The 22,343-nt window shown below is 44.5% G+C and overlaps 1 protein-coding gene across 1 annotated transcript in view; it reads right to left on the bottom strand.

Moving 5' to 3' along the window:
- The window catches only part of LOC137424706 (alpha-synuclein), a 75,711-nt gene that overhangs the window by 37,016 nt on the left and 16,352 nt on the right, over positions 1-22,343 (bottom strand). The window lies entirely within an intron of this gene.

The raw sequence follows: 22,343 nt of genomic DNA, 5'->3' as shown, positions 1-22,343 counted from the left end.
TATAGAAAGAAAAAGAAGAGTTTTTAAAAATCACAAATCAAAGCTGTGACAAAAACAGCTCAACAACCAATCTTGCAACTAATGCATTGCACTTATTAGCACCTTAATTAATACAAATCATTTGAAATATTATATATTATCATTTTGACTCGAGGCACTCATCTTTTTATCTTGAGAGATTGGCTGCCCATCGAACCAGCAGTCAGTTGCAGTCCTTTCAGCTTCACTTCGACTTAATGATATTAATAAAATAAAGATGCATATGCTGGAACAATAATAAAATTGAGGAAAATGTATATTGAAACTAGCAGGGATCGACACAGTGTAAAATGTGGCTTCAAGTCCTCAACTCCACGCCGCTGCTCACAAACCTCAAGTCATCACCCCCCCCCCCCTCCTCCCCTTCCAATCACTGATCCTCTACCTCTCCCTCCAAACCCAAGTCCTTATCCTACCTCTCCCAACACTTAGGCTTTAATCCCATCCCCAACCAAGTCCCAAAACCCCCGTAACCCTCACCACAACTCTCCAACCCTCCCTCCCCCACAAACACAAGTCCTCAACAATCCTCTCCCACAAAACCTCAACCTCCCAACCCTGTCCCACATTTGCTTCCCCTGCCCCCACCCCCCAACCACAACTCTCTGTCCTCCCATCTCCCCATCCCCCCTTCCTCCCACCTCCCTTGTCCATCCCACATATATACACATCGTAACTTTGATGGATATTTTCATTTACAATATCACAAGATCATGGCATCTCACCATTTTTCAGTATAAAACCCCAGTCATACCGGATTTGAGTGGCCACGAATCGCCCCGATCACCCCCGATCTGGTGATTCCCCGCACCAACACGACTTTTCGGCAAGATCGGCTGTAAATTTTCCCACAGTCATACCAAAACACCCCTGCCACGACTCCCATACGATCGCGCCGTGACCGCCGCGCCGACAAAGCCCGATCCGCCAAGTGCGCGGCAAGATCGCCACAAGTCCTAGCCCGTGCCCACACGTCTTCGCCCCGATCCCACTACGACCGCACTACGACGGCACTACGACCTCACTACGACCGTAGTACGCACGCGTACGTGCCCACCCGTCCGAGCCCGACTGCGCGGCGGCCGTCCTTGCCCTATATAAGAACGGCCAAGAATCACGCCGACCTAACTACGATCTTAAAATTCAGACGACGCTAATTCACGTTATTTTTGTATGTTGTTTATATAAATCATCAACTCCAAGCCTTCCAATGATGCCGCCAGCCAGGAAGAGGGGGAGGGGATCCAGGAAGACGTGCACAATCACGCAGCCACCGTGACCAGCTTGGATGTGATCGATGTGACCAGCTTGGAATCAGGAGATGAAATGATTTCGCCGCCGGGGATCGCCTATATATACCCGGTCTTGTGACAGGTCGTACTGGCGCCTACTGGTGCTTACTGCATGCTTACGGCAGTCTTGGCGGAGTCTTGTTAATTCGTGAGAGATCGGCAATGATCGTGAGTCGTCGTACTGCTGCGCAAACGTGGTCGGGACGGATCGGGGCAATTCTTGGAAGATCGTGATGGCAGTCGTACGGCGTCCATGTGAGGACGTACGGCGGTCGTATCAGTGCTTGCTGGATGCGGAGCGAATCATGGCAGCCAAGTTTCCCGACCGCCGCAAGACACTCCACGACCATTTTCCCGATGTCCACACACGCCCGTACGACACCCTCCAGACAGCAGCAAGAGTTTGAAAAACGCCACGAATCGCCACGATAATTTTGAACAGTTCAAAATTGTCGGGGCGGTTTCCTGTCTCGACCCGAACTGCCAAGTACACCCCCGATCATCCAGGAATCGCCAGGACCCCAATACGATCTGGCCAAGAATGTCGCCCCGATCTTAGGTCGTGGCGATTCGTGGCCTGAAAATGGCCAGTATGACTGGGGCTTAAACAGCACAAAATAAGGTAATTGATAAACAAGACCGATGGTCTAATAATGGCATAGCCGGGCTTGTTTTATTCTTTAGTTGAAGAGGATAGTTTGACGTGGGTGGGGATACCATTTCGCAAATAATGTAGGTATTTAATTTTTTTTCCCATAAATTCACATTCCTGTGCAACCTTCAGTCGTCAGGAGGGTTGTGAACGACTTTGCCAAAAAACGTACCCAGTCTGAATGTTGCCAGATGCAATCGATGGCGAAACTGCAAATGGGGAATCCGTGAATGTCACGGATGGAAACCCTTACGTCATTTCCTCATTCTGCTTGAAACTCAAAATCTCTATTTTCATTCCAAACAGCATAATTCATCATTGCAATCACAAATTCATACTATATTATTAATATTTCCAAATAAAATGTTAAATCACGATTTTATTGAGTTATTATCAAACCACCGAACCGTTGTCATCTCTTCACTTCTGCATTCGGGAGCAAGGTCCGTGTCGATCGCATTCCATAATCATAATTGTATTGAGGAATTTCTGAAACCTCTTACCTACCTTACAACACCCGCTGGGACCCCAAAACATTCCACAGGAGGTTATTAGATTTACTTTTATTAAATATGCAACTGTAATGGTCACTTAATGCTGTCCCCCGTCATGTGACCAGATCCTCAGATCTGATTGGTGGACGTTTATGAGGGACATGTACATACAGTGGCATAGTAATGGTTTGTGGTGCTCGGGGCGAAGGTCAAAAATATCGCCCCCTGCAGGCACTGACAGTCAGAAATTCCTATTGAGGGGCCATATGAAATAGCTTCAGCTTCCCCAGCGGGATCAGCAGCAGAGCCCTGGAACGTGTTCAAAATGAGAATATGTTTAGATCTCCTGAGATGATTCGACAAATTAACTACAAGGAATCCGAAAAATTCCTGTGTTTCTACACACGAGCACCGAGCACGTTAAGGTGTATAGAGCCATTTAATAGGTCTTTCCATGACATGGTATTCCCATTACAAAATAAATAACAAAAACAATGATGACATTGTAACAAAGCATTTATTAATACTAATAATATTAACAAAAATAATAATATTCGTACCATTTGGTAATAATAACAAACGTATAATCCCCGACCTGGTCCAAGCAGACCTGGGCTTGGTGAAAGGTAAACTAATGCTGAAGCAGCACAGCAGGCAGGTATGCTACAAGGCCGTTAACAAAAACGACATCAAACATGCATGCAGCAAGTTGTGGTATTTCTATGGCCTAGAGACTAGAGCTGATGAGATAGAGCAGCAGAGGAAGGCAAGGAAGTTGAAGAACTCACTTGACACGTGATCCTGGTGATCCTGGCTGTTGCTGATTGGGACATATACACTGAGATATCTATATTTGATCGACGTAATTACATAACAAACGTCTGTAATGAAATTGTGTCTAAGTTGAACCCAGGTGTTATGCTGTCTCCAACCACTGAGAGGCTTCTATAAGAACGCGGACGAACATCGCTCCGATACATTCCTGTGACATTTATTCTGTGTGATAGTGTATACTCGAATGGTGCGTATATCTAGATGTTCCAGGCTTGCTTGCACTAATTGCTAATTGATTGCTACTTCCATGATTACGGAATACTAATACAAAGCTTGATTATTTCTTACAGGTGTTGCCAGAGATCGAAACTGAATTAAACCTACTATTGGGACAATGTTGTAGATCTCGATTTCTTACAACAACGTCCAACAGTTACATAGGCTATGAGCCAAGGGGGTTGGTCGGTACCATACAGATGGAGTAAGGCTCATTGTGATTTTTAGCAAGATATATGTCCCTAGATATGAAAAAAAAGTGATAGCAGTGTATAACTCTCGGCCATCTCTGTGTTATCACCCGAAATATTATTATACGCCTGCTTCGCTTCGCCAAAAAATGTGATATTTGCTAAAATTGGAATAAATATATGTTTTTAAGGACCACAGAGTGCCAATAATTTGCATACTGGATGCCAACTAATATAGTAATAGAAAATAGAATAGTTGTGGGGGTTATTTATCAAAATATTGATATAATGACAAAAAATATGTTAAATTTAGTGAAAAAGTGGTCGAAATCGCTTCGAGTTCAGAATTCACATTGTACATTTTTGTGCAATTTAGTTGTACAAACTAAATTGGGTAATATGGGTGGACGGATTGTTTGTAATTGTAACAATTTAGTTGGGTAAATTGTAACAATTTAGTTGGGTAATACAGATGCAAATACAGTAATGTTTAACCCTTTAGCACCTATAATATCAAAATTAGGGGGTATGGTTGAACATATTTTGAACTTTACCAAAATATGTGCCCCAAACAACCACCATATTACAAAGTAATGATATATTCCAATGCAGTGGTTCCTTGCGAAGATTTTGAGGGGTCAAATGTTACTCTGGGAGTTTTCATTTTTGAAATATTGACAAAAATGTACAATGTGAATTCTGAACTCGAAGCGATTTCGACCACTTTTTCACTAAATTTAACATATTTTTTGTCATTATATCAAAAATTTGATAAATAACCCCCACAAATGTTCTATATTTCTATTACTATATTAGTTGGCATCCAGTATGCAAATTATTGGCACTCTGTGGTCCTTAAAAACATATTTATTCCAATTTTAGCAAATGTCACATTTTTTGGCGAAGCGAAGCGGGCGTATAATAATATTTCGGGTGATAACAAAGAGATGGCCGAGAGTTACACACTGCTATCACTTTTTTTTCATATCTAGGGACATATATCTTGCTAAAAATCACAATGAGCCTTACTCCATCTGTATGGTACCAAAGGGTCAATTTGGGGGGTCTGGCTCATAGCCTAACCCTTCCATCCCTTGGGCCAATGGGCGATCTCCATCTTACCAAGTGCATATTAAATCTCATTGTACAAGATAAGAGATCTACACAGCAGGCAACCCGATAATTATAACACGGATTTATTTACTGTGAGAGATGTCCGGATTTATTTACTGTGAGAGATGTCCGTAAAGTTAGCAACCTTTACCCTTTACCCAATTCCAGGTTAGGGTTGCACCATTATAAAAATGGGGGATGTTGTGGATTTCTTTGTATAAAAGGCGGGTGCAAATGCGTAAATCGGGTAAATTATGGACCATGGTAATCCGATAATGGTTCGAATCCTGTAAAGGCCTGAGAAACATAACGGCAGCAACAACAACAACTCTCACAACCCACCCCTCATTCAAACCTTTACCCTATTCAAACCTTTACCGCATTCAAACCTTTACCCGATTCAAACCTTTGCCCTATTCAAACCTTTACCCTATTCAAACCGTTACCCGATTCAAACCTTTACCCCATTCAAACCTTTACCCTATTCAAACCTTTACCCTATTCAAACCTCTACCATATTCAAACCTTTACCCTATTCAAACCTTTACCCGATTCAAACCTCTACCCTATTCAAACCTCTACCATATTCAAACCTTTACCCGATTCAAACCTTTACCCGATTCAAACCTTTACCCTATTCAAACCTTTACCCTATACAAACCTTTTGCCGATTCAAACCTTTAGCCGATTCAAACCTTTATGCTATTCAAACCTTTACCCTATTCAAACCTTTACTCTATTCAAACCTTTACCCTATTCAAACCTTTACCCTATTCAAACCTTTACCCTATTCAAACCTTTACCCTATTCAAACCTTTACCCTATTCAAACCTTTACCCTATTCAAACCTTTACCCTATTCAAACCTTTACCCTATTCAAACCTTTACCCTATTCAAACCTTTACCCGATTCAAACCTTTACCCGATTCAAACCTTTACCCGATTCAAACCTTTACCCGATTCAAACCTTTACCCTATTCAAACCTTTACCCGATTCAAACCTTTACCCGATTCAAACCGTTACCCGATTCAAACCTTTACGCTATTCAAACCTTTACCCTATTCAAACCTTTACTCTATTCAAACCTTTACCCTATTCAAACCTTTACCCTATTCAAACCTTTACCCTATTCAAACCTTTACCCTATTCAAACCTTTACCCTATTCAAACCTTTACCCTATTCAAACCTTTACCCTATTCAAACCTTTACCCTATTCAAACCTTTACCCTATTCAAACCTTTACCCTATTCAAACCTTTACTCTGTTCAAACCTTTACTCTATTCAAACCTTTACTCTATTCAAACCTTTACCCTATTCAAACCTTTACCCTATTCAAACCTTTACCCGATTCAAACCTTTACCCTATTCAAACCTTTACCCAATTCAAACCTTTACCCGATTCAAACCTTTACCCTATTCAAACCTTTACCCTATTCAAACCTTTACCCGATTCAAACCTTTACCCTATTCAAGCCTTTACTCCATTCAAACCTTTACCCTATTCAAACCTTTACTCTATTCAAACCTTTACTCTATTCAAACCTTTACTCTATTCAAACCTTTACCCTATTCAAACCTTTACTCTATTCAAACCTTTACTCTATTCAAACCTTTACTCTATTCAAACCTTTACTCTATTCAAACCTTTACTCTATTCAAACCTTTACCCTATTCAAACCTTTACCCTATTCAAACCTTTACCCGATTCAAACCTTTACCCTATTCAAGCCTTTACTCTATTCAAACCTTTACTCTATTCAAACCTTTACCCTATTCAAACCTTTACCCTATTCAAACCTTTACTCTATTCAAACCTTTACCCTATTGAAACCTTTACCCTATTCAAACCTTTACTCTATTCAAACCTTTACTCTATTCAAACCTTTACCCTATTCAAACCTTTACCCTATTCAAACCTTTACTCTATTCAAACCTTTACCCTATTGAAACCTTTACCCTATTGAAACCTTTACCCTATTCAAACCTTTACTCTATTCAAACCTTTACTCTATTCAAACCTTTACCCTATTCAAACCTTTACCCTATTCAAACCTTTACCCGATTCAAACCTTTACCCTATTCAAGCCTTTACTCTATTCAAACCTTTACTCTATTCAAACCTTTACCCTATTCAAACCTTTACCCTATTCAAACCTTTACCCTATTCAAACCTTTACCCTATTCAAACCTTTACCCTATTCAAACCTTTACTCTATTCAAACCTTTACTCTATTCAAACCTTTACTCTATTCAAACCTTTACCCTATTCAAACCTTTACCCTATTCAAACCTTTACCCGATTCAAACCTTTACCCTATTCAAACCTTTACCCAATTCAAACCTTTACTCTATTCAAACCTTTACCCTATTCAAACCTTTACCCTATTCAAACCTTTACCCTATTCAAGCCTTTACTCTATTCAAACCTTTACCCTATTCAAACCTTTACTCTATTCAAACCTTTACTCTATTCAAACCTTTACTCTATTCAAACCTTTACTCTATTCAAACCTTTACCCTATTCAAACCTTTACTCTATTCAAACCTTTACTCTATTCAAACCTTTACTCTATTCAAACCTTTACTCTATTCAAACCTTTACTCTATTCAAACCTTTACTCTATTCAAACCTTTACCCTATTCAAACCTTTACTCTATTCAAACCTTTACTCTATTCAAACCTTTACTCTATTCAAACCTTTACTCTATTCAAACCTTTACCCGATTCAAACCTTTACCCTATTCAAACCTTTACCCTATTCAAACCTTTACCCTATTCAAACCTTTACTCTATTCAAACCTTTACTCTATTCAAACCTTTACTCTATTCAAACCTTTACTCTATTCAAACCTTTACCCTATTCAAACCTTTACCCTATTCAAACCTTTACCCGATTCAAACCTTTACCCTATTCAAACCTTTACTCTATTCAAACCTTTACCCGATTCAAACCTTTACCCTATTCAAACCTTTACTCTATTCAAACCTTTACTCTATTCAAACCTTTACTCTATTCAAACCTTTACTCTATTCAAACCTTTACTCTATTCAAACCTTTACTCTATTCAAACCTTTACCCTATTCAAACCTTTACTCTATTCAAACCTTTACTCTATTCAAACCTTTACTCTATTCAAACCTTTACTCTATTCAAACCTTTACCCGATTCAAACCTTTACCCTATTCAAACCTTTACTCTATTCAAACCTTTACTCTATTCAAACCTTTACTCTATTCAAACCTTTACTCTATTCAAACCTTTACTCTATTCAAACCTTTACCCTATTCAAACCTTTACCCTATTCAAACCTTTACCCGATTCAAGCCTTTACTCTATTCAAACCTTTACTCTATTCAAACCTTTACCCTATTCAAACCTTTACTCTATTCAAACCTTTACTCTATTCAAACCTTTACCCTATTCAAACCTTTACCCTATTCAAACCTTTACCCTATTCAAACCTTTACCCTATTCAAACCTTTACCCTATTCAAACCTTTACCCTATTCAAACCTTTACCCTATTCAAACCTTTACCCTATTCAAACCTTTACCCTATTCAAACCTTTACCCTATTCAAACCTTTACCCTATTCAAACCTTTACTCTATTCAAACCTTTACCCTATTCAAACCTTTACCCGATTCAAGCCTTTACTCTATTCAAACCTTTACTCTATTCAAACCTTTACTCTATTCAAACCTTTACCCTATTCAAACCTTTACTCTATTCAAACCTTTACTCTATTCAAACCTTTACCCTATTCAAACCTTTACCCTATTCAAACCTTTACCCTATTCAAACCTTTACCCTATTCAAACCTTTACCCTATTCAAACCTTTACCCTATTCAAACCTTTACCCTATTCAAACCTTTACCCTATTCAAACCTTTACCCTATTCAAACCTTTACTCTATTCAAACCTTTACTCTATTCAAACCTTTACTCTATTCAAACCTTTACTCTATTCAAACCTTTACTCTATTCAAACCTTTACTCTATTCAAACCTTTACTCTATTCAAACCTTTACTCTATTCAAACCTTTACCCTATTCAAACCTTTACCCTATTCAAACCTTTACCCGATTCAAACCTTTACCCTATTGAAACCTTTACCCGATTCAAACCTTTACCCGATTCAAACCTTTACCCTATTCAAACCTTTACCCTATTCAAACCTTTACCCGATTCAAACCTTTACCCTATTCAAACCTTTACCCGATTCAAACCTTTACCCTATTCAAACCTTTACCCTATTCAAACCTTTACCCGATTCAAACCTTTACCCTATTCAAACCTTTACCCTATTCAAACCTTTACCCTATTCAAACCTTTACCATATTCAAACCTTTACCCTATTCAAACCTTTACCCGATTCGAACCTTTACCCGATTCGAACCTTTACCCTATTCAAACCTTTACCCTATTCAAACCTTTACCCTATTCAAACCTTTACCATATTCAAACCTTTACCCTATTCAAACCTTTACCCGATTCAAACCTTTACCCGATTCAAACCTTTACTCTATTCAAACCTTTACTCTATTCAAACCTTTACTCTATTCAAACCTTTACTCTATTCAAACCTTTACCCGATTCAAACCTTTACCCTATTCAAACCTTTACCCGATTCAAACCTTTACCCGATTCAAACCTTTACCCTATTCAAACCTTTACCCTATTCAAACCTTTACCCTATTCAAACCTTTACCCGATTCAAACCTTTACCCTATTCGAACCTTTACCCTATTCAAACCTTTACCCTATTCAAACCTTTACCCTATTCGAACCATTGCCCTATTCGCGTCTTACATTATGTTTCTCAGGCCGTTCCAGGATTCGAACCATTATCGGATTACCATGGTCCATAATTTACCCTATTTACGCATGCACATCCGCCTTTTGTACAAAGAAATCCACAACACCCCCCATTTTTGTAATGGTACAACCCTAACTTTGTTTCGGGTAAATGGTAAAGGGTAAATGGTAACGTGTGCTAACTTCACGTACATCTGTGCGAGGTTATGGAAATAGGAATTACGAAGAAAGTTAATTCGGATGTAAAGGAGTTTGTAAACATCAACCTGACACATTGACACGCAGCACGGAGTTTAAACTGTAAAACGTGGTTTTGAAAGTTGCTTTTCGTGATCTCACGAGTTCGTTGTATTATAATTTATATACAATCAAATGGAGCATTAAAACGGGTTTTTGAGGGTGTAATTTGGCGCCCCAGCCACTGCGCGCCTGGTGCGGTCGCCCCCTTCGCACGCAAACCCCCTACCCCACTACTACGCCACTGTCTTTATACATACATTGGGCGGACAGACAAATGCTGTTCCAGATGGCATTGTGCTATGTATGGGCTGTGCTGTAAAAACATGTAAGGTCATTGGTTATGGAAAAATAATATACAACTGGAACCCCTCGAACAAAGACCTTGAAAATGATGTGGGTTTGGTGGTCCCTGTTCGATATGGGTTTTATTCTCTAAATTTATTATCAATTGTGAAATCACCTTTATAATTATTTTTAAGCCTTATAGTTGATTTTGAAGAATGTTTTTAAATATTTATACGTCCAGCACACCCGATGGGCCTTCACAAAATGATCCAAAAAGGGCATCACACCACCTCCAAAACATGGCCAAGTGGGGGGCAACTGACTGCAGAAAGTGTACGAAACAGTTGCTCCCAGACAATGACAAAGGAGACTCCTCCCTTTCTCCAAAGTCCACATCCATTAATCCTGCATTCCCATTGGGTTGGCCAGAGGGAGGTCCCCGGCCCAAGTCTTGCACGAACTGGCCAGGGCAAGTCCCTCACGAACACACACCAATAATACATGAACACTCTTTTTTGAAAGTTCAAATATGGTAACCCTACTTTCGCGGTCCGGCTGGGGAAAGTCTTTCACGAATGCACATTGGTGGTACATCAGAGCCATTATCTGCAGACGGGAGGCTTTGTCGAATCCATGAAAAGGTCTGGACATGGGAACACAAAATGGCAGAATGGAGGGGGGGGGGGGGGGGGGAGAGGTGTAGGGAGGTTTAAATCCAATGGGAATGAAGCACAGCAAGGATCTCACCTCGGGAGGGATCTCGACAGGACAACGCGTTTATCACACAAGTCTCGCGGTTTTGGGATCGTAGGTGCTTGGTGGAAAGGGCAGGGGACTCAGTTTTGCCATTGGGAGAGGGCAGGAATGGGTGATGTCGAGGCCACACCCACAAACTGCCACAATATTATTTAGAATTTAATTTAGAGATATCATCATTATTAATTATTAAAGGTCATAAAAAAAGTTGCCTATTTTCAACAGGGGGTCCAATTTGGTCTGTGTCGAGTTTGGTGTTAATTGGTCCAGTAGTTTGGGTGTGACTGGTGTTTCACACGCACAAACGCACACACACACAGAAAATTACTTTTATTTATAAGATACTAGCCGAAAGCACCCGGCATTGCCCCGGTTCTTTTTGAATGAATTTACTACTATAATTCAGCTTTTACCTGCGACCGTAGAAGATTGACGACAATAATTCAGCTCAGCTTTTAATTGCGAAATGGGCCCAGCCCGGCCAAGGTGGGCCGAGACCGACCTCGCCACCTCGCCCATAACCTTCCCGGGGCCCGTCCCAACATTTCTGGTTCTTTTTGAATGAATTTACTACTATAATTCAGATTTTACTCGCGGCCGTAGAAGATAGACTACTATAACTCAGCTCAGCTATTATTGCAAAATGGGCCCAGCCCGGCCAAGGTGGGCCTCGACCGGCCTCAAAACCTAGCCTATAACCTTCCCGGGGCCGTCCCGACATTTTTTGTTTCAGAGGTTTCCTCCTATCTTTGACCGTTCAGGAGATTAGCGCGTGCAAACAAACAAACAAACAAAAACTTTCTTATATATACAGATTTGGCATTTAATATGGAATATTTTTTTTGTGGGTGTGAACTTACTTTTCAAGATGTCTTGGAACCAAAAGTTCATTGGAATTATGTTGAAATTATTCTAGATTTTGTTAATGTGACCTTTAAAAGAAACAAAAAGCACATTTGACATTTCAAAACAAATAAATTGATCCTTGAAAGTGATGTAAACTGATATCGAACTCAATTCATGGACAGTACTGTGTTAAACTTCTGTACGTTTTCCAGAAGTATCTCTTTATTTTGCACATTAGCCAATTTTTTTTTAACAAAAACAAAAGTTAAATTACGACTGGGATTACGGACAGTAAAATTACAGTTCAGTACTTCGTGTAACCCCCACGAGCATTCAGGAGAGCACGTACACGTTGAGGCATGCTGTTCACGAGATTTGCCAAGTTTTGGACAGGAATCGCTTGCCATGCAGTGACAATAGCCTGCTGCAATTCACGCACAGTGGTCGGCTGCTGGTCCATGTGATCGATTTGACGCGTTAATTCTGCCCACGAGTTCTCCATCGGATTCCTATCCGGGGACAAGGCAGGCCACTCCATATGCCCTCCACCAAGGTCAGCAAGAAAGTGTTAGATCATGCGAGCACGATGAGGCCGTGCATTGTCATCTTGGAAGACAAAGTTTCCTCGAAAGGCTGCATGAGCAAATGGAAGCAATGTTTCTTCCAGAATGGCCCTGTACTTGAACTGGTTCAGGTTTCCATTCAGAACAACCAGGTCAGTTTTGCCCCCTGCATGAAAAGCAGCCCAAACAGTCACCCCACCACCTCCAGCTTGGACTCTTGGCACTATACAATCTTTGTTGTAGGCTTCATGCACTTGTCTGGGCACTCGGATGCGGCCATCTTGAAGATGGACCAGAAATCTAGACTCGTCACTGAAGATCACGTGATTCCAGTGTCCTGGCTGCCATTGACGGTGCTCTCTGGCCCACTGCAATCGGTTCTGGCGGTGTTGTAAGGTCAGGCGTGGCTTTCTCAGGGGACGCCTGGCACGATAGCCTGCTTGAACCAGTCGTTGGTTGACTAGCCTTCTGGATACAGGCACATTTGTCAGTTGCTGCCACTCAGCCCTAAGCCGATTAGCTGACTTGGTATGGCCATTGCGGACTAACCGGTGCACCTGGCGATCATCCCTCCTTGTGGTTCTGCGCAGACGTCCTGGCCTCGGTATTGGAGTAGGGACACCCCTCTGAGCATTTCGTTTCAGGATCTTTGACACCGGACCTTGAGTGATGCCATACTGCCGAGCAATAGCACGCTGTTTCATGCCAGAATTTCGTAAAACCACCATGACAAACAGCATTGCCGAGTTGACGTACCATCTCCAGAGGAAGCGGCAAAAACTTTTGGAGACGTGCAGCAGTTGTTTTCCACTAATACAGTACGCAACAACCCTTGTATACCCGACTGTGAAGCCAATCATCAAATGCACCTGTCCGTACATTTTGCCACGCCACCTGTGATATAATCCTGTTGTGAACTTCTTGCTGCGACAGACAATCAGTGACATGGTTCTTTTAACAAATAAATCACCAAAGTGTAAAAGAAATTCACCAGATTGATATACTGAGTTAAGAAAGTAAACCGGCAAGAAAAAAAAAATATTCCATATTAAATGCCAAGTCTGTATATAATAAATATAACATATATACAGTGGAAACTCGACATTTGCAGGGGTACGTTCTTGAAAACTACCGCGAATCGCAAATCCACGAACATTGGGCCATTGTTTCAATGGGAACTATAAAGGCACTCGGTAGAGAGCAGACCTTTTATTTATTTTTATTTTTTTGTATACTGAATCGAGGCTCGTGAAAGAGCTAACATTTACTTCACAAACAAATCAACCAGACAAACAAAATATATAAAAAGAGGGAGCAGAAGACAAGATGGGGAGAGAAGGGGAAGCACACGAACACAGCATTTGAGAGCAGGGAGATGTGTGGAAGGGAGAGGGCTTGAGGGGAGGAGGCGTGGGAAGGGGGTGCAGGGGGGAGGGAGAAGTATAAAACACAAGGACACCAAGGACTTCCAGGACAGAAGTTGGTATTTCAAAAAAGTGGAATTTGGGTGAAATTAGCGGGGGTAGAAAAGATCAAGGTTTTGGATGGGGGAAGATAAGAGATGGTGGTGAACAGCTGTTTTAAAGACCTGGAGGGTGGAGTGGGATTGAAGAGAGTGAGGGAGTTTGTTCCAGAGGCGGGAGAAAAGAGGACTGAAGGAGTGAAGGTGAGCAGAGAGTCTTGATTTTGGCAGTTTAACCATAAGAGGGTTGCAGGCAGATCTTGTGCGACCTGTAGGAATATTTGCGGGACAGAGCCCAGAGAGAGCTGGGGGGGGGGGGGGGGCAAGGCCAGAGAGGAGTCGGCAGAAGACGGAAAGACCACCAACCTGCCTGCGGTGAGTGAGTGAGAGGCCCTTGGAGTTAGCTTCATCGCGGGAGATTCCAATGATTCTGAATGCTTTGGTTTCAACAGCATGAAGACGAGCTAGGTGTGAGGCAGGAGCACCAGCCCAGAGGAGCTCAGGTGTGACAAGGAAGGACTTCGCACGACGGAAGATGCCCAGTTGGCGACTGGCTTTGGAGGCCAGATTTGAAATGTGGTTTTCCCAGGAAAGATCATGGCAGATAGTGAGACCCAAAAGCTTGAGTGACAGAACTTCTTGGAGAGGATTATTCAGAAAGTGGATGGGAGGGTTGTCCAGTCGGTCTTTTCGGAGAGACATCGTAAGAGTGTGAGATTTGTCAGGATTGAAAGACATGTTCCACTTGTTTGCCCAGTCTGTGATTTTGTCCAGGTCTGCAGAGAGTGAGGAGGCTGCAGACTGCCGATCTGAGGGATGAAGAATGGAGCGACAGAGAGTAGAGTCATCAGCAAAGAGATAGAGAGGATTTTCAAGAGAGTCAGAGAGATCATTGATGAAGACCAGAAAAAGCACAGGGCCCAGAACACTGCCTTGGGGAACTCCAGCCTGAACAGGAAGAGGAGATGAGAGAAACCCATTCAGGGCCACACGTTGACTACGACTAGAGAGGAAGTCCGCCCGCCATGCGTGGAGATTTCCATGGATACCAACAGAGGAGAGTTTGGTGAGCAGAGCGGGGTGCCAGACCATATCGAAGGCACGTGATATGTCAAGGGAGACTGCTCTAATTTCCTGTTTGGCATTGAGGACCTCCATCCATTGTTGAGAAAGCAGAAGCAGCATGTCCAGAGTAGAGTGTCCAGGTCTGAAACCAAATTGATGATCAGAGATCAAGCCTTTGGAGAAGAGGAAAGATTTCATATCTGAAGCAATGATGGATTCCATGACTTTGCTGAAAATTGGGAGAAGGCTGATTGGTCTGTAGTTGCTGGGATCTGTTTTTGCACCTTTTTTGTGCAAAGCAGTGATGTTGGCAGATTTCCAAGCAAATGGAAGATGACCTTGAGCAAAAGAGAGGGTGAAGAGAACAGAGAGAGGGACTGAAAAAGCGGAAGAACAGGATTTTAGGACCTGTGGGCTGATGCCATCAGGTCCAGTTGCAGAATCAGAGTCGAGGGTTGACAGAAACTTGTCCACCTTGTCAGGAGGAAAGGACACATGGTCCAGGAGCAACTGGGTACGACTGGGTACGGTGGGTACAGAGAGGGATGGGTTTGGGACAAAACCAGGACAAAACCACCTGCACCAGGTTGAACAGTTTAAGTTGTGTATCTCACCGAAAGGCCAGATCTGGATTCGAATCTAAACCAAAATCGACTTGGCTTGTTCTTGACTCATCCACAACTTTAAAAAATATTATGCTATATGTCGTTTTTGGCCTTATCACTCAATGGTGAAGAATCACTTGGAATTTCTTAAAATTCTCTTAAAAATTAATATATATATATATATATATATATATATATATATATATATATATATATATATATTGATATGGTTTTTAGAACCTTCACTTTGTAAATTTTGGTAAATGTTCCCTTATAAATAATCCCCTGTAAATATTCCCATTTTTGGTAAAGGTTAAAGATCGCACCCTAGTTAGTGCATGTACAACACGTAGCACACCATAGGACCTCTCTGTAGTTATCTCATTATTATGTGTTTTAGTTAAGGATCTGTTCCCAATAGTTGAATCTGCGTTGCATTAATCAAATAAGATAGGCCCCTTCAATTACCCCCAATCATCTCCCTCTCTTCAAAGTGCAGTAGCGGTAGGGCTGCGTTCGCTGCCCCTTGTCTTGGTTCGTTTGCTGGCCCCAAGCCGCCATTACGCACATGGTAATCTGGAGGAAAAAGGGGAGGAGAGGGTTCGAGCGCCAGGAAGGAGGCGTGGCCTGTCAATGTCTCCTCAAGAGGTTGAGCCAGCGAGCCCTCGTCGGCCAACCAGGGCCGAGGTGAGCCGACCGGTAAGCGTTTCCTAGGAGCCGGCGGCTGGATACAAGAACACCCAATAAAAGCGGCTGCGAGGGACTGCTTCGAGAGATGAGTGCGAAGGTCCGAGCTACGAAATACCAGATGAGAACACGACGAGTCGCAAGGCAGGAGAGTGAGTCCGTTGACGACGACAATACCGTAGTATATATGCATTGTCCAACCGCGTGAAACCATACGTGCAGCTGCCGCCGGGTTTTGCCTCAAGCCCGGAGCGTGGACCGGAGCGTGGACTGGAGCGGACCTCGACGCTGTGCATCTGCCCATACCTTCCTGCCCTGCCATCTGCTTGGACCTTCTCCCCCTTCCAGCCATTCCTTCCTGCCAGTCCCTATCCGTGTAAGTCTGTTTGTTCTGTCTGGGCGTATGGTAATATAAGACTGTTTTAAGGCTGCCCTGTGTATCTGCTTCTTCCTCTCCTTGTAAATGCCCTTCTTTCATTTCCTCTTTGGGTTTTATCTACATAATTAATAAATATCTGTTCTTCCTTTACTTTGGTTTCTTCTTCCCTCGATCACTTTAGTCCCTTCCCGATTGAGTATCTGTGGCACGATTCGGCCAACGCTCGGAGTCGGGTTTAATCCTTTGTTAACGGCCTGAGTCGCAGCTCGCTTCGCTCGGCGCATCCAATCACGCTGCGGCCTGGGTGGGAGTATCTCCTCGCTTACGGCCGGTGGTGGTAATTAGGTAGTAAGACGGATTGGGCTTACAACCCTACTCACCACCGACCGGAAGTGACGTCATACCCCCAGGACCAGCGGACGGCCAGCTTAACAGGACAAGGGGATTAACCCCCCCTTGCTAACGGGAGTGCCGTCCCCCAGATCTGTAACAATATATATATATATATATGTGTGTGTGTGTGTGTGTGTGTGTGTGTGTGTGTGTGTGTGTGTGTGTGTGTGTGTGTGTATGTATGTTCGGGAGATTAAATCAGACCCGGACGCAGCTTCAGGACGTCGATCTTTAATTTTCGACAAGCTTTCGACCAACAAAGGTCTTTTTCTTAGTCGTCCCCAAGTTCAACGGAAGGGACTTGGGGACGACTAAGATGAAGACCTTTGTTGGTCGAAAGCTTGTCGTTAATTAAAGATCGACGTCCTGAAACTATGTCCCCGTCTGATTTAATCTCCCAATTATTTATTTAATGCAAATGAGACGCCCTGCTCGTACTGTGGAGTTTCTACTATTTCTCAGATATATATATATATATATATATATATATACGTATATATATTTATATATATATATTTATATTTATATATATATATATATATATATATATATATATATATATATATATATATATATACACTACCGGTCAAAAGTTTGAGAACACCTCAATTTTTCCAGTTTTTCTTGAAATTTACGCAGTTTATTATCAACGGATATTATCAAAGTTATCAACGGAGGTCCGTGGTTCGAGTGCCGCATTGAGTCAGAATTTTTTCACACTTAGCTCCTCGCAGGAATTTGATTCCTGTTTATAAAATTGTAGATGAATTAATGTTCAGTGCATTTCTACTTATTCACACATACATACGCATACATACACTTACGCTCACATTCGGGGTCTGCCGAGCAGGCACGTAAGACATCGGCCATTATAAAGCTCGCAGTGTTAAGTGTGGAAAGGTTCTGAGCAGATTGCGGCTGGCTCAATAACGCAGTGGGCTGTTGACACGTTATCAACGGAGGTCCGTGGTTCGAGTCCCGCATTGAGTCAGAATTTTTTCACACTGAGCCCCTCGCAGGAATTTGATTCCTGTTTATATATATTTAAAAATTTATATATATATATTGTTGTGGTTTTGGAATAAAGGATAATCCCCCTCATAGGTAGACGCACCACAACATATAGCCTCGTGATAGTTCAGTTATTTCTTAGTGAATGTAAGCGTTGTCCTTTCCTGTGTTAGTTTTGCGTTGAGCAAGCCCGTGAATAGGGCGGTCCTTCACAGGTCCACACTCCACAGGCAGTGGAGTTAAGTTGAGCTTGAGAATGCGAGTGGAGCTGCAGAATGAGGGAATTGAACAATTGCTTATTATCGTCATTGTACACAAACTTGCCCCGTGCCCTGCGCTCTGTGCTGTATTAATCGCGCGTTCGAGAAGACGACCCGTTCCGGGCCACAGACGTGCGATCTCCTCCCTGCCTGCCTTCTCCTGCATACGTGCCGTGACCGCCAGAGGGCCACGCCGGGTGAGCTGCCCCGGAGTGGACGACGCCAAGCGCGTTTGGCGTGCAAACTTCTTTTCTTCTTCTCCCCGTGTGCGTGAGTGGGCCCTGTGTCTGGAGATAAGTTAACCTTGTTTAAGTGCCTGCTCTGTGTCTCTGCGAATCATTGTACATTGTGTAAATAAATCGTGTTCTTCCTCGTCAATTTGATCCTTCCCGTCCCTTCCATCCATTGGCCTAGCATAGTATGAATAAAACCGCTCGAATCGGGTTCCATAAAAGTAACGGCACGAGTCACGTGATATGCATACCGCTCGGGCATACTCGATTAAGGGTGGCTTGTACGAGGTCCGGTCCCCGCTTTCGTGACAGCGTGGGTGAAAGGTACGAGCAGCGTCAACCCGATACCCTTTTTCACGCTTGCTGCGGAAGTGGTGATTCGGCCTCGTGGACACGAAGACCCAAGGGGAAAAAGGGGTTTAATCCCCCCTTTGTAACGTGGAACGGGCTTCCGGAGATCCACAACAAATTGGTGTCTAGGAGTGGGATAATTGGGCCTAGAGTGCGCTTCACCCACTCGAAATTGCGAGTGTACGAAATTTAGTATTAAAACCAAAATCATATTCGTACCATGGCTGGCCAAGACGGTCAAATGCCAGTGGGGGTAGTAGAGGAGGAATTGATGACCCAGGACCAACAGGGACAGTTGGTAGAGGAGGAAATTGATGAGGGTGCAGCAATTGGCGAAGGAAGTGGCGGCGCCTCGCATGTGGCGGTGGCGGCGGCTGTGCGGGCCGGGTTCGACATTGAGTTATACCTGGCCCAAATAATGGCAAAAATGGATGCCCAAAAGGACGATATGAAGGCTCAGGGTGAGCGATTGGGAAAACAGATGGGAGAAATGAACCAAATGTGGGATCGAATGGCTAATCAAATGGAAAAGATGAGGGCAGCGGAAAAGAGGGATATGAAAAAGGCAGGGGAGGACATTGGGTGCAATTTGAGCGGGAAGGTCGCAGTGGTACGCGACGAGGTGACACGGTGTGGGGAACGCGTGGGGAGCGAGGTTGAGCGAAGGACAGCTAAATTGACCGGGGCAATGGGAGTAGCGACACGGGGTGTAGAGGAGCCGATGATCGTCGAATTGGACAAATAAATTTTGGGGGCGCCGGCGAAGGTCGAGTTGGAGGAGGAAATTTTGGGGGCGCCGACGATTGTCGAGGTAAAATAAATAATTGGGGCAGAAGAGACAGGAGAGAAAGCGAATAAATCACGGGAGAAAGAAATGGAGCCTGAACAAAGTCTGTATTTGCACCGTGGTGCCTGGCTTGCTAATCCAATAAAAGGTTTGCAGGTGCTGGTGCGGAAGGAGAGCCCCAAGGTGAGTGAAAATGGCGCGAATGTGTTTGGCGCGAACAGGTTCTCGGCGCGCTTGGGAGAGAAGCGAGACCCGGGCGTTCGCGATGGGCCCATTGTGTGGTGTATGAGTGAGGGTGGCACGATTTGCGAAGGGCCCATTGTGCGGTGTGAGAGGGAGTGCGTGGAGCGAGAGTGTGCACCGAAGTGTGAGCGAGAATACACACCGGAGTATGAGCGGGAGTGCGCACCTGGGGTGTGGAAAAAGAGTGTGCAAGGGCCGAGTGTGCACTGGAGTGTGTGAGGGCTGAGTGTGTGAGACGAGTGTACACCGGAGTGTGCAAGGGCCGAGTGCGTAGAAGAAAGGTGTGCACCGGAGTGTGCGACACCGGAGTGTGTGAAAGGCGTGAGTGTGCCTGGGTGGTGTGCGCCGGAGTGTGCAACCCGGAGTGTGTGAGGGGCGCGTGTGCGCCTGGTTGTGCGGCAAAGGAGTGTGTGGAGGAAAAGTGCACACCTGAGTGTGTAAAAAAAGAGTGCATAACGGAGTGTGTTGGAGGCGCGTGTGCGCCTGGGTGTGGAGTGGGTCGCGCGTGGTGGGAACGCGGCTCAAGCATCGACACCGACCGGGGTAGCGCCTAGCGGGATGGGTAGCGTGCGTGAGCCCCCGGTGAGTTGTGTGCCGCAGGGACCGGAGGGAATCCGTGCTGCGTCGGTCTCACAAGGACCGGCATGCACGATTCGTACCGGCCCCCGCACGGTATAGTTGGCGCTGTATGGTGGCAAGGCCCATCGGCCGGGTTCAAGGGGAGGTAGGAGTTTCCGGAGCCACGCACCTTGTCGGGTGCTGTGCTCCGACCGTGGCCGGTTGGGTCACCGTGCGTGGGACCGCGAAGCCCCGCGCAGGGATGGAGCCCTGAACCTGGGCCCATCAATCCCTCCCCCCTTGGATCGAAAATGCCGGCCGGACACCCCATACAGGCGACCAACCACCCGCATGGATATCGCTCGGCCCTTCGAGGCCGAGCTGTGACAACGTACATCCACTTGGAGAGGCTCGTAGCTTCGAGGTCTGGAAGTAGGGTACCCCACGTGGGGGAATGGTGGTGTCACCATTCCTCACACGGGGGGGGGGGGGCATGAGCATTAGTTTACGGGGATGGCAGTGATAGGCACATGAGGGTGCCAGCAATGGTTGCCTCCATGGGGCACCGAAGCTAGCCGAGGGAGGGCTAGGATAATTGTTAGAGGTCTAGAAGACAGTAGAGCCAAAATAATTAAGTAGGACTCCTGAACTATAGAGGGGATGTAGAGAGTTTAGGTGGATGTTAAAGGAAAGGGAGTGCATAGTGTAAAGGGACGACGGGGAAGCACGAGTTTAGGGGAAATTAGGGAGATAGATGATGCTGTGTGTTTGATGATGCATTGTGTGTGGAAAACAAATGGAATTGTGTTGAGGTGTATGGAAAGTAGTGTGTGAGAAAAATGGTGTGCGAGATAAGTGGTGTGGAATGCTTGGTGTGGAATAAAAAGTGTGGAATGCATGGTGCGGAGGAGTGAATGGGGGGAGTGGAACCCATTCGCGAAAGCCCGGGGGGGGGGGGGGGTAGTGTAAAGCCAGGTAGAGGGCAGAGGTAAATTACATGGATATTGACACCTGTGGTGCGGGTAGTGGAAAGTAGTGTTTTGTTGGGTGCTGTAGTCTGTGGAATGGCTGGGCGTGTGGCTTACTTAGTGCGTATGGTTATTGGAGCACTCTGCCGCTGGTAGTTTGTCGGCCAGGTGAGGCCGCAGGTAGGCTCTGGAAGCCGGTTAGTTATAGTAAAGTGAGTGAGTGGGGCCCGAGGATCCAAGGGAAGGACCCGGGTTGCCCAATGCCAAGGTGGGCATAGAGGGGGTAAGTGCCAGGGAGGGCCTTCCCCAGTTAGGTAGTCGTCAGGAGCAGGCAAGCTCGGGGGGCGGCTTCAGTGGCTGAGGTCTGCAGGTAAGTAGACCTGCTGGTAGGGCCACACGACCCAGCCCTGAAATTGTGCGAGGGCACAGTGAGAAAATTAGTTGGGGGTGAGACCCAAATTTGGAGGGCACCGCAGTGTGGGCAATGGGAATTCGGGTTCTCAGAACCACATAGTTTAAAGAGGCCGATTGGCAGGGTACGACCCCGGGTAGTTTAAATGAGTTAATGTTACTAGAGTAGTTAGAATATGAGAAATCCCTTCGCACCATCCACCGCCATTCACCAAGGAGGACAAGCTCCACACCGAGGCTCTGTGGACTGTTTGAGTGGTGAGATGCATCACGACATAAAAGTGACATTGTGTTTGATCCATCCCTTCCTTCTTGGGAGGAATTGGGAGACGAATTCGGAATTAGAGGGGGATATGGGAGACAAGATGTAGAGACGGATTGTGAATACAAGGGGGGCTAGGGTAGTGTAGCCAACGGTGGGGGGTATGGACGGCTAGGGACGAGTTTGCTCTGCTCGCTCTTCCGCATCCCTCGCACCGCACCACCTTGTTTTTCTGTGTGCCACTGCATCTTTTCCGCTTGCTTGTTGTGCTTTGTCTCTCCTCCCCGCCCCATGACCATTTTGGAGGCCGAACTGTGCAGCACCGTC

The sequence above is a fragment of the Myxine glutinosa genome, chromosome 4 (assembly GCF_964187855.1).
Source record: "Myxine glutinosa chromosome 4, kmMyxGlut1.1, whole genome shotgun sequence".
Lineage (NCBI taxonomy): Eukaryota > Metazoa > Chordata > Myxini > Myxiniformes > Myxinidae > Myxine > Myxine glutinosa.
The sequence above is the reverse complement of the archived record's forward strand: the minus strand, read 5'-3'. Positions and strand labels throughout refer to the sequence as shown.